The following is a 14,946-nucleotide window of genomic DNA, read 5'->3' on the forward strand; positions in this document are numbered from 1 at the left end:
GAGCTAAAATAGACCCGCTCTACCATACTGCCTAATTCCCCCAGAACCCAGGGCTACACAATATGTACCAATGATACTAGGCTCCAGCATCTACTGGGTATCATAATAAAACCCCAGCTGTGCTACAGTAGCCTATCTTCAAATAACCCAACTGGCTACAGTATCTGCTCATTGACACATCGCAACTTTTCAGCATATCCCATAGAATGCTGGACATTCCAATCTTGCTGCTTATTCATGCAGCTGGAGTCCAGCCAGACATCTATCGTAGTCAGTCAAGGATTACTATTGCAGATGCTGCCGCTAAATGCTCATTTCAATAATTGCTAACTATGCTATTGCTCCCTGTGCAGTGGCTCGACGGGTTTCTCATTCTAATAATTCCTCAGGAGCACTACAGCAGAAGCATAGTATGAACTGTCTAAAGATATCCGAGCAACATGGCGCTACCCTCCACGTGTGTAGAGGCAGCGCTCTGGCAAAGGGGACAGCAAGGTTGGAATTTTGTGTAGAGGACAGGTACCCAGTGGTTCACTGCTAAAGGATTACTACTGTGATTCAATGATAAAGGGTTAATATTCATGTTCATTAATACAAGTTTTTCCGTGATGAAGATATTTTCACTATATACTCCAAAGGGCTGTGTATGGGAAGAACTAGTTAAACTAGCAGTCTTTAGTTAGGCTGGCTCCCTTCTACTTGCTGGCTCCCAGCAGAGTTAGAGACAAGTCCTGCTTTAGTTTGCTCTGCAAAGTAGGCCCTGCGGAGAAGTTGTATCCAAAAAAGCACCATTCCTGAGAGTGGAAAACTGCCAGAAAGCAACTCTGCTAAAGATTACTCAATGAGAGAAAGAAAGCATTGAATATTTGCAGAAGGTTAGGAACCATTTTAAAGGTCGTGCTGAGACATAGACAGTAAGGTAAACACAAGTTTATGGCATGTAGACTTTACTGCATGTGGAAAGGGTTAATTGCTTCTGTCACATGTCACACTTCTGAGATGGACTAGCCATATATATATATATATATATATATATATAATACCACAGATGATGCAGCAACACAGTCAGACGTTGTGCACTGGGTGCAATGTTCCTCAGAGAGGCTGGCTTGTCCTCCAACATATATATTCACCGAATGAAGAGGCAGCACTTCCAGTTATGGGTGATAGGGTGACGACCCCAAACTTTATTCCCAGCAACGTTTCGGCCTTCTCACTGAGGCCTTTGTCAAGCTACAACAATGCTAAAATGTGGGCTCTATATACCCACAACTCATTACAAAATCAGTGCAATTAGTGAAATCCAGTGTAGACAATTAAGTCACATGACCATCCAACATTATACTGTCACATGACTATATAAGTGCATATCTTATTTATATCACATAATAAAACCATCGTACAGCCTCATTTCGCATAAATATTCGGTGTGGATCATACATCATATGTGTCACATATCATAAATATGATGTACAAATATCAGTATTCAAAATATTACATCCAGTATCCACTATCACCTAGGTGATCAAAAGTGTACTAACCATAAAGAGTTAAAACACCAATACATTATACAGCTGTATCTTATTGTTAAAAATTGATGAGACCGTCATGGAGTAGCCAAGTGTGCCTGCTTCAGCGTCTCCCCGTCTGCCAGGCGCATGCGCCGCGACGTGCGTCATCCGTCATCCGTCATCCGTCGCCCTCCGTCAGCTTAGCACTGTATCGATTGAACATGCCTGATACAACTGAACTGGACCCTCCCGATATATTTTCCTACACCAAGCAGGATGAGGAGAGGATCCTCCACGACCTGGTGAGTGACTGCACATTCCTATCCACACCGTCTGTCACTGAGCTTAAGAAGGGCTATGAAGCTGATGGGAAACGATTGGCATCAATGGAGCTGCATTTGGCGACCCTAGCTGAATACTATAGGTCGCACAGAATCCCAAGGGGTATGCGCTCCCAACTCAAGCCGAGTTTATTCCCAGCTGATAGCAGATTTGCACACAAATTTACACAAATCTCCAACAAATACGCTTTGGATGTGATACTGCTAAATCTGGAGTTCCTACAATTTGAATTAGGAGCGACACGTGAGCAGCTTGAGAAAGCTGATGGCAAATTGAAAGACGTTCTCCCTACACAGGACTATGATACCTACCTCACTAATTGCTCTGCTTACTTAGAGAAATATAAGAGAGAGCAAGAATTGATCAAAAGACGCAAATGGTTACGAGATGAGGAGGACTACAAACGGGGTAATGTATATACATGGCAAGAACAGAGAAACCAGAGACGACCACCACCTCACGGCAATGTCCCCAATAGTAAAAAAAGCAGTAACTACTCTAACCAGAGGATAATATCTACCACAGAAATGGGACCCACACTACATCATATGCAATACTAAATGCCATATGGTATGTTTATAAAGTACAACTTGTCCTACAAAAACCAAGCCCTCAGATGGCAAATGTAAATGGAAAAATACAAAAGTTATGGCTCTGAGAAGATGGGGAAAAAAACGCCCAACTTCAGGTCTTCTAAGGGTTAAAGATTGCGGACCCACATTATATCCTCAAGATATTGGCATTGAATCATAAAGATCGCGAAATTAGAAACAGCGTCCTCCTAAAGAGCCAGTGTTGAGGACAGGAGTGGTAGTGACCCCCAGTAAAGTGTTGTATCATGGTACAGTATACTCCATCATGCCAGTGCTCCCAGTGGAAATAGTACTGAAGAAGGAAGCCAGAATTAAACGTAACAAAGTCTTCCTAACTAAGTGCAACGTAGAACCTGAAATACATACAGTTGTTAGTGCAATTCCTCTCCTGCACTGGAAAGGAATCAGGAGGCAGCTATATGGGGCAATTCACATGGCTGTTTTTGTCTGTTTTTATGGACTGACGGCCCCCATACAATTTAAGGGACCATTTTCAACACCCTAATAGCACCTAGAGTCTCATTAGCATATTTTTTAAGTGTTTATTTTAAGAAAACAGCAGCAGGCAGGGAGTTATAAAGTCCACTGTTATGTACTGCTGACATTAGCCCATCGCTAATGTCAGTCAGCTAAATAACGTAATTTATGATGACAGAAACCCTTTAAGTTCCCAGTCGGCCCATTGAATGTAGCCCTATTTTCTCTGTGTACTTCTGTGCAATGCCACTTTACCTCTGACTATTCCTCTGTTTGTCCCTCTTTTGGGGGTAGTTGCTTCCTTCTCTTGTGGGACACAGACTGAGTTCACAAGTCATCCTCTTCTCTTGCATGATATAATTCTCCTACAACCCGTGATGCAATGCTCCATGACCCACTCTGTTGCATGCTGACTTCCCACCAAAGCAAAGCATGAGCAAAGCAGAGGACTGAAGTGGAGTTGTAGCCAAGGATTAAATGTAGTATTTTTTGTGGTACTTGGGAAGGGAGCATTATTTTAATGTAATAATGTAATAATACCTACAATTATAAATAAGGTTATATACAGTGAGCGGGGCCCGTGTAGTAGAATACAGTCAATGCACGGGCCCCGCTGTCATTATAAAACCAGATGCGACCACCACCCCCTGTATTGGGGGTCATTCACACCACAGGGACACTATTATGGGGGGATCTGTGGATGACACATAGCATAAGATGCTATATATGTGTCATCCACAGATCCCCCCATAACAGTGTCATCCACAGATCCCCATAACAGTGCCATCCAGAGACCCCAATAAGAGCCACCCAGAGATCCCTAATAACAGTGTCACCCACAGATCCCCCATAACAGTGTCCTCAACAGATCCCCCATAACAGTGTCACCCACAAATCCCCCATAATAGTGTCATCCACAGACCACCATTAGTTCAAAACCCACCAAAAGCACACAGTAGTAATTTACCAAAGTCTCACACGACTTTGGGCGAGACGAAGTTTGTCTCCACGGAGCCAATACCTTTTAAATGCTGTACAGAAAAGTTTTTATTAGGTATCACTTGAAATTAAAATAGGAATGGATATGTTCAACACTCACTAATATATATTTAGCATTGGTACAGATGTGGGATACAGGTATAGAGCTAAAATAGACCCGCTCTACCATACTGCCTAATTCCCCCAGAACCCAGGGCTACACAATATGTACCAATGATACTAGGCTCCAGCATCTACTGGGTATCATAATAAAACCCCAGCTGTGCTACAGTAGCCTATCTTCAAATAACCCAACTGGCTACAGTATCTGCTCATTGACACATCGCAACTTTTCAGCATATCCCATAGAATGCTGGACATTCCAATCTTGCTGCTTATTCATGCAGCTGGAGTCCAGCCAGACATCTATCGTAGTCAGTCAAGGATTACTATTGCAGATGCTGCCGCTAAATGCTCATTTCAATAATTGCTAACTATGCTATTGCTCCCTGTGCAGTGGCTCGACGGGTTTCTCATTCTAATAATTCCTCAGGAGCACTACAGCAGAAGCATAGTATGAACTGTCTAAAGATATCCGAGCAACATGGCGCTACCCTCCACGTGTGTAGAGGCAGCGCTCTGGCAAAGGGGACAGCAAGGTTGGAATTTTGTGTAGAGGACAGGTACCCAGTGGTTCACTGCTAAAGGATTACTACTGTGATTCAATGATAAAGGGTTAATATTCATGTTCATTAATACAAGTTTTTCCGTGATGAAGATATTTTCACTATATACTCCAAAGGGCTGTGTATGGGAAGAACTAGTTAAACTAGCAGTCTTTAGTTAGGCTGGCTCCCTTCTACTTGCTGGCTCCCAGCAGAGTTAGAGACAAGTCCTGCTTTAGTTTGCTCTGCAAAGTAGGCCCTGCGGAGAAGTTGTATCCAAAAAAGCACCATTCCTGAGAGTGGAAAACTGCCAGAAAGCAACTCTGCTAAAGATTACTCAATGAGAGAAAGAAAGCATTGAATATTTGCAGAAGGTTAGGAACCATTTTAAAGGTCGTGCTGAGACATAGACAGTAAGGTAAACACAAGTTTATGGCATGTAGACTTTACTGCATGTGGAAAGGGTTAATTGCTTCTGTCACATGTCACACTTCTGAGATGGACTAGCCATATATATATATATATATATATAATACCACAGATGATGCAGCAACACAGTCAGACGTTGTGCACTGGGTGCAATGTTCCTCAGAGAGGCTGGCTTGTCCTCCAACATATATATTCACCGAATGAAGAGGCAGCACTTCCAGTTATGGGTGATAGGGTGACGACCCCAAACTTTATTCCCAGCAACGTTTCGGCCTTCTCACTGAGGCCTTTGTCAAGCTACAACAATGCTAAAATGTGGGCTCTATATACCCACAACTCATTACAAAATCAGTGCAATTAGTGAAATCCAGTGTAGACAATTAAGTCACATGACCATCCAACATTATACTGTCACATGACTATATAAGTGCATATCTTATTTATATCACATAATAAAACCATCGTACAGCCTCATTTCGCATAAATATTCGGTGTGGATCATACATCATATGTGTCACATATCATAAATATGATGTACAAATATCAGTATTCAAAATATTACATCCAGTATCCACTATCACCTAGGTGATCAAAAGTGTACTAACCATAAAGAGTTAAAAACACCAATACATTATACAGCTGTATCTTATTGTTAAAAATTGATGAGACCGTCATGGAGTAGCCAAGTGTGCCTGCTTCAGCGTCTCCCCGTCTGCCAGGCGCATGCGCCGCGACGTGCGTCATCCGTCATCCGTCATCCGTCGCCCTCCGTCAGCTTAGCACTGTATCGATTGAACATGCCTGATACAACTGAACTGGACCCTCCCGATATATTTTCCTACACCAAGCAGGATGAGGAGAGGATCCTCCACGACCTGGTGAGTGACTGCACATTCCTATCCACACCGTCTGTCACTGAGCTTAAGAAGGGCTATGAAGCTGATGGGAAACGATTGGCATCAATGGAGCTGCATTTGGCGACCCTAGCTGAATACTATAGGTCGCACAGAATCCCAAGGGGTATGCGCTCCCAACTCAAGCCGAGTTTATTCCCAGCTGATAGCAGATTTGCACACAAATTTACACAAATCTCCAACAAATACGCTTTGGATGTGATACTGCTAAATCTGGAGTTCCTACAATTTGAATTAGGAGCGACACGTGAGCAGCTTGAGAAAGCTGATGGCAAATTGAAAGACGTTCTCCCTACACAGGACTATGATACCTACCTCACTAATTGCTCTGCTTACTTAGAGAAATATAAGAGAGAGCAAGAATTGATCAAAAGACGCAAATGGTTACGAGATGAGGAGGACTACAAACGGGGTAATGTATATACATGGCAAGAACAGAGAAACCAGAGACGACCACCACCTCACGGCAATGTCCCCAATAGTAAAAAAAGCAGTAACTACTCTAACCAGAGGATAATATCTACCACAGAAATGGGACCCACACAGATGGAACAACGACATGATGATCGTTTTTTAGGCCCCGCTCCAGATCCAAAAGGACCAGACGTGGGGGACAAAGGCAATACCGATGGAGAAAAAGAACAACGTATAGTAAAGAACCGGCCCACGAGGAAGAGAAATCAGTGGTGGTAAATATATCCTCTCATGTCTTGACAGTTGCAGAGACTGAACTTTTATCTAAAGGTTTATCGTATTGCCCCTCACTGGGTATAGACTGGTTCCAGCTTGAAGTCGATCTACAAATTTTTTTTAGGAGTATTAAGTTGAAAGTGTGGTTTGCTGATAGACATTTGGCCGATATGAATGAAGTAAGGGGTTGTGAACTTTCTCTTCATGGTGTTGGTCTACACATGAAGAGCAACTTCACGCCACAGATTAAATGTTCAGCTATTGACACGTACATCAATGCAGTAAGGGCTGAGATCGATGAGCTGAAGAACACCTCACAAAGCGGTTATCTGAAGCACCCTAATATGACATCTGCTGAGATACAGGCTTTGGATGGACTATGCAACAACGGCTCCCTCACTGTGAAACCCGCAGATAAGGGGGGAGCCGTTGTTGTAATGGACACTGCCTGGTATGTCTCAGAGATACAGAGACAATTGGGGGACACCCTTGTATATAGACGTCTTAATCATGACCCAAAATTTGAGGTGATCAAAATCATCACCAGGGTATTGGATGAAGCTAAAACAGGGGGCCTGATTGATGAGTCTCTATACAATTTTTTATTGATCACACACCCTAAGACACCATTGATGTACGTATTACCAAAAATTCATAAGAGCATGTGTAACCCCCCGGGGAGACCCATAGTCTCCGGGAGGGAATCTGTATTTTCCAATTTGGCGATTTTTTTGGATAAAATCCTTCGACAGTTTGCGAGTTCAGCTGAGTCCTATATTTGGGACACTGGTCACTTTCTTGATAAAATTGCTGAGGTAGTTATAACACCAATGACTATATTGGCGTCATTTGATGTGGTCAGCCTCTACACTTCTATCAATCACGATAGGGGTGTAGAGGCTGTCAGAAAGTGTCTGGTTGCAACACAATATACAGATGTATGTAAGGAGTTTATAATTGACCTGCTCGGTGTGGTGCTCAGATACAACTACTTTGCTTTCCAAAATGGCTACTACCTTCAACAGCGTGGAACTGCTATGGGGTCTAATATGGCGCCCATGTACGCCAATATCTTCATGGCCGGCCTAGAGACTGAGCACGTCTATGTGTCCCACCACTTCAGCCATGTGCTGGGGTGGTGGAGATACATAGATGACGTGTTCGTCATCTGGGGGGGCACTGAGGATGAATTGGCTCAATTTCACATATTCCTGAATAATATGGATCCAGAAATCCAGTTCACTCTGACGCACTCCACCGAGCAGGTTCCATTTTTGGACACCATGGTGATGAAGCAGGACAACAGGTTGGTGACAGACCTTTACATTAAGCCGACTGATTGCAATAAGCTTTTAAAGTTTGAAAGTTGCCATCCACGGCCCATGGTAAGGTCTTTGCCACGGAGTCAATTTCTTCGTATCCAACGTATAGTGAAGGATCCATCATTGAAAAATAAAAGATTAGCAGAGATGGCCGATAAGTTCCTGTATAGGGGATACCCCAAAAAATTAGTCCAAAAACATTTGGACGATTTAGACCTTAGGAGACCCGAGAAAGTGATTGATCAAGCTAGAATACCATTCATCTCTACTTATACAGAGGGCAGTGACCGGGTGGCCAAGGCCATCAGGAAGCATTGGCCTATATTGCATAGTAATCTTGGTCATGTTAATGAATTTGCTGTGCCCCCTTTAATGTCCTATAGGAGAACTGAGAATTTACGAGACAAATTGGTTAAAGCAGAGGTGGCAGGTGACAAAACCACAGTCCAGACATATATAGGCCGTAAGAAATGCGGAAGCTATCCATGTCTGAACTGTGTAAACTGCAGTTATATGCTAAAGGGAGATACGTTTACGCATCCAACCACGCACAAGGTATTTGGAATCAGACATTATCTGACCTGTGATAGTTCATTCGTCGTATACTTGCTGTCATGCCCGTGTAGTCTCCTGTACGTTGGGGAGACTACATGCGATGTTAAGACGAGAATGAACTATCACAGGTATTCCATCCGCCAAAAACGAAGGGACCTCCCGGTGCCTAAACATTTTGTTGAGGCTGGACATAGGGAAAAGGACCTTAAGTTTAGGGTGATTGATCATATCCCCCCACTTAAAAGGGGAGGCGATAGGGAGAAAAAGTTGAAACAGCGCGAGATTATGTGGATACATAAGTTAGGTACTCTTAGGCCCGAAGGACTTAATGCTGAGTGCAGATGGGAATTATGTGGATAGGTAATGTGCTACTTGCTCACCAGGCGTGAGGGCGATACTGTTTATCCAGCTTGATGGGGATGATATACAACAGTGCTAGTTCTATAGAATGTTGTAGGAATCTACTTACATCTTCTTCTTTCTATATCCATCGATAGACACTTGAGAAAAAAGAGAAGATCCTTTGTCTTACAATTGGACCTGACCGTATATGGACTACCCCAGTGTGCAAGCTTGATGGTGACCATTGACTGGTGTTTAGGAGGGGCTACAATGACAAGTCACATACCGCACGTCAAGATCATCCGACCGACATCGATTTTTTCTGTGATGATATGAGAGGCAATTTTTGGCTGGGAATCTGTATGCCAGATGGCCTCTTTATCTTTACCAAAGTATTAATGCAGGGAGATGGGAAGGATTCCTCCCATTGTATCTGCATATTAGCTAATGATGACAGTAATGATGTGGACATAGGGGAATGCACCACTTCGGCTTTATTCGCCGATAGTTTGGTGGTGGCCCCTATTGTACACATCGTCACATCTTATTTTATGTCGGTCAGTTGATTGTGCTGAATGACATTGTTTTGTCCCCCTCTGGGATAGCCATCTATGTCGTCACCTTGGTTACTAACACGCCCCCTAGACGCCTGGCGAGGCGATCCGGACGTGTGTCTGCCTTTGCCCTGCCCCCTGAGGTCGCTCTGTTAGCGATGCGTTCCACTGGGCGACGTTGCGCTCCAGGGAAAGTGCGTGATGACGCGGCCGCGTGGGGAGGGCGACGGACGACGGACGACGCACGTCGCGGCGCATGCGCCTGGCAGACGGGGAGACGCTGAAGCAGGCACACTTGGCTACTCCATGACGGTTGGTCTCATCAATTTTTAACAATAAGATACAGCTGTATAATGTATTGGTGTTTTTAACTCTTTATGGTTAGTACACTTTTGATCACCTAGGTGATAGTGGATACTGGATGTAATATTTTGAATACTGATATTTGTACATCATATTTATGATATGTGACACATATGATGTATGATCCACACCGAATATTTATGCGAAATGAGGCTGTACGATGGTTTTATTATGTGATATAAATAAGATATGCACTTATATAGTCATGTGACAGTATAATGTTGGATGGTCATGTGACTTAATTGTCTGCACTGGATTTCACTAATTGCACTGATTTTGTAATGAGTTGTGGGTATATAGAGCCCACATTTTAGCATTGTTGTAGCTTGACAAAGGCCTCAGTGAGAAGGCCGAAACGTTGCTGGGAATAAAGTTTGTATATATATATATATGGCTGCATCCTGTAACTGGGCACTGCAGAAAGTTTGTTGAGAAATTGCAGACCTCTGGTTATTTTGGAAACATTGATTAGTATTCCTAGAGAATGACTTAAAGGGGATCAATACATTTCCAGCCCCAACACCCATCCTTTGAAAAAAGCCTACTCTGTTTTATAACTCAGATATACCTCTGTGGCTATTGCATCTCGTTGTACTACATCCATCCTCTATTCAGTAAAGAGAGACTTTATTGTGATAAGTAGGGAATAGTGAATCATTTGGATACTGTACAGAGCGAACGCTCCGTACAGTATTAGAATGTAAAGTTATTACTTTTGAGAAGTCTTGTGAGATTTCGGGTAATAACTTCGGAAGTTAATTTCTACTGTAAAAATCCTTTGTACTAAACTCGGGTTCAGTTCCAGAAATTAATTTACAACGTTATTATCCAAAGTCTTGCGTGACTTTGCGAAGTAATAACTTCAGCACATTGGAGCCAATACATTCTAATACTGTACGGAGTGCTCGCCCCGTACAGTATTCAAACAAAGTTTTGTGCAAATCGACTTCGGATGAAGCATCTGAAGTCGATTCGCTTATCCCTAGTGATAACCAAAATAGGTCTGGTCATTGCCACCACTATTCACCTGCCCTCCGCCTGCTCTCCTGCCTTGTACCCCACTGCCTATGCAACTGATATCAAGGGCACTCCAGCCGCCACCAGGCATCAGCTGCTAAAAAGTCCAGAGTGTGCCCTGAGGGCAAGAAGGGTTGCTCCCCTCCCATCATTGCATGGCCCAGGGAGCACCAAAGTTTGGACTGCTACCATGAGAGCTACCACCCTCATTATTGCGACTACCACAACCACTCAGCTCCCCTCCCCCCCCCCCCCTCCTGGGCTTTCTGCACAGGGAATACAGTAGATAGGGAAGGTACTAAAAAACTAGAAGCTTAAGATGCAATATAGGATATTGATCAGAACTGTTGGCAATAATTAGAAATAAGCGAAGTTTTAAAAAATTTGAATCGGGTGCTTCAATTAATTTTTCAAAAAAATTAGCTTTGGTCCGAATAAATTTATCACAAAGCACGTTAAAATCAGCAGAAATGAAAAAAAGCCAGCAGCACACCAAGGATTTCAAAAGGAAAACGTGCGGTTTATTCACCCAATGTCAGGCAGCAGCGACGTTTCAACCGTTTGTTGCGGTCTCTCACACTATGAGGATTTTTTTCATTTCTACTGAATTGGACCGTGGTCCGCACCGGCCTGATTTGCACCCGAACAAGATAGTGTGCTGCATCCCCATGTATCTCGGTGTACATCACTGTGCATTGCAGCAACATGCGTAGGTTGTCCTTTCTGGTAGTGAAACAGTTACTGTGACAGGAAGATGGATACCCCAATAACAGTAAAATTAGAAAGCTTATTCACCCCAATTTGAGAATCAAGGCATAATAGAATTGCTTATCTATTAACTACTTCCAGACCGGGCCATTTAACCCCTTCCTGACCAGGCCTAATTTAGCAAATCTGACATATGTCACTTTATGTGGTAATAACTTTGGGTATACTTTTACTTATCCAAGCCATTCAGAGACTGTTTTCTCGTGACACATTGTACTTCATGTTAATGGTAAATTTGAGTCAATATATTTCACCTTTATTTATAAAAAAAAAAAGCAAAAAGCAAAAATTTAAAAAAAAATTCACTGTTTTCTAAATTTGAATCTCTCTGCTTTTAAGACAAAGAGTGATACCTCATAAAATACTCATGAATTTACATTCACCATACAGTATGTCTACATTATGTTGGCATCATTTTGGTAATTTTATTTTTATTTTTCAAAATTTATATATTTTTTTGCAGATTTTTAATCCATTTTTTTCCTGTAACACATCAAGGGTTAACAACAAAACAAACCTCAATATTTATTACCCTGATTCTGAAGTTTATAGAAACACCCCATATGTGGTTGTATAAGGCAAGGAGCGCCATATGCTTCTTGGAGGGAAGATTTTGCCAGAATGGTCTTTTGGAGGGAAGATTTTGCCAGAATGAAGAGACCCTGAGGTACCACCACAGTAAAAAAAAAAAAAAAAAAAAAAAAAAAAAAAAAAAAAAAAGTGACCACATTTTGTAAACTACACCACCCAAGGAATTTTTAAGGTGTATAGCGAGCACTTTTCCCCAACATGTGTTTCATAGAATTTATAACCCTTGGCTGTGAAAATGAAAAATTCTATTTTTTTTACAAGAAAATGGTTCTTTAGGCTCAAACATTATTTTTCACAAAAGATAAAAGGATAATATCCCCCCACAATTTGTTACCCATTTTGTCCTGAATACAGTAACACCCCAATTGTGGTCATAAACTGCTATTTGGGGATATGCCAGGGCTCAGAAGGGAAGGAGTTGCATTTGGATTTTCTAACATGGAATTTTCTGTCATGATATTTAAGAACAATATCTTTTTAATTTTTATGTTGACTGAGCTGCGTGGGGCTTATTTTTTGTGGGACAAGCTATAGTTTTTAATGGCACTATTTGGGGGTACATTTGCCTTTCTGGTAGCTTTTTATCAAATTTTTTGGGAGGTGAACTCACAAAAAAGCAGTTTGGTGTAATCTTTCTATACTTTTTTCTACACCGTTCATTTGATAGGGTAGATCATGTGATATTTTAGTAAATTTGGTCATTACGGACTCAACAATACCAAATATGTCAATTTTTTTTTATTTTTACGTTTTACACAATTAGAACATTTTTAGAAAACAAATCATGTTTTTGTGTTGCCATTTTCTTATAGCCATATTTTTTTTTTTTTCTGGCTACAGTCTTGTGTGAGGGCTTGTTTTTTTTAGGATGAGGTGACATTTTTATTGCTACCATTTGGGCAACATACAACTTTTTGTTTGATCGATATTATGTTTTTTGGGAGTTGAGGTGTCTAAAGCTGTTTTGGTGCAAATTCTATTAGTTTTTTTACACCGTTCACTTGATGGGGTAGATCATGTGATATTTTTTATAGAGCTGACTGTGACAAATGTGGCAATTCCAAATATGTATATATTTATTTCTTTTTTCTTTTTTAGAGGAAAACATTTTAAAGTCTGTTTTTTGAGAAGCCGGGTAAATTTCATTTTTTTGTCTCATAAAACACTTTATTATAAAAGTTTTTAAAAAGTTTTTATATTAGTTTTTTTATAAAACACTTTTTCACTATTGATTTCTTCTGTAACTGGGGCTGACATAGTAGCCCCAGTTACAGGGGAAATACACCCTCCAGAGAGGCTGTACAGCATAATACTGCACTGTACAGCCTCAGTGCAGGGCTGATCGAGGTCTGTGGAAGACCCGACAGCTCCTGCACTCCCCCGGCCCTTCGGTCAGATGACCACTAGGCTGGAACAGGAAGAGCACATTGATTCCTTATCATAATAGACAGCGCTCATTCAGTGTTGTGTATACAGCGACCTAGAGGGCAGGGACATACAGGAACAGGCCTTCTCTTTAGGATGCCCTGCTGTCACTGACAGCGCACCCCCTGCTCAGGAGCTTTTCAATTAGCGTGCAGATGCTATCTCTGACAAGATGTTCTAGAATGTTCGATCAGAGATAAACCCGACCGCAAAGTGGGCTGCCTCCTATGGATCCTTTGGATTCAGATTACAGAGCCTGCACTGTCGCTGCCATCTCTCTATGCTTTCCCCATACTCATCATGCAATGTGTAAAAACTCTCCCTATGATCTCCCTGTACTGTTCCTGCAGTCTCCCTATCCAATATTCCACAATTAAAGGCTTTTTAGACACTGTCCCTAGCACTTGTCATGTTTCTCCCTATGCTCAGATCTCAGTGAAATGGCATGAGACCGTGCCAGATTAGTCTTTTAAAGGGCTGTGACATCACAGGGGATGGTCATCTGCTGATAGATTAGCTGCATAGTATTATGGGTCATATTGCATTCCTGGGCTTCTTACTTTCATTTTGTAACACATGTAGCTGCCATTTTAGGTAAAAAACTATTTGTTACCATGAGGCATGAGGAAATTCAGATTAATTGTGAATCAAATTTTTCCTAAACTTTGGATTGAATTCCACTTTCCATGCTTTGATTTGCTCAACACTTGTAATAATGCTCAACAAGGTAATAATATTCTTTATTTATATAGCACCAACATATTCCGCATATATCTAACTTTCCACAGTCTGGTTAAACAATGAACATAAAACAAATCTGGGAGCACAAGGGTTTATCTAAAAATCAGCACATCGATTTATCAGTTTAAGGGGTTATCCAAGAGTCAATCAGACATCCCAGAGGTGCCAACACATGGTGGCGATCATACTTACCTGGTCTCCTCCGCTGGGTTCGGTGTCTAACACTCTCAGGCAGGTTCTTCCTCTCTTTGCTGCACTGAGAACAACATCCAATGAGAGGGATGGAGGGGGGGCACGTGACCACTGCAACCCATCACAGGCTGCAGCAGTGAACCACTGCAGCCAATCACAGACCACAGCAGTGACCTGCTCCCCTCCAGTTGTCACAGGTTAGCCGCCATATCTATTAGCCACATAACAGTAAATTAAGTTCCATCTAACAAATTACTAATGGTTACAGTTAGTGATGAGCGAAGCGTGCTTCGGATCCTACTTCTGAAGTTGCTTCGCTCAAAACTTCGTATTAATGCTGTACAGAGATCCGTCTCCATACATCATTCAAATTTACAGCCTCCGATGAGACAAAGTCAGTTAGTCACAAAGTCTCACAAGACTTCGGTGATAAGTTCAGCATTTTATTTTTAAAGTGGAAAAGCACTTTAAAACTTG

This window comes from Bufo gargarizans, chromosome 2 (genome assembly GCF_014858855.1).
Source record: "Bufo gargarizans isolate SCDJY-AF-19 chromosome 2, ASM1485885v1, whole genome shotgun sequence".
NCBI classification, from domain to species: domain Eukaryota; kingdom Metazoa; phylum Chordata; class Amphibia; order Anura; family Bufonidae; genus Bufo; species Bufo gargarizans.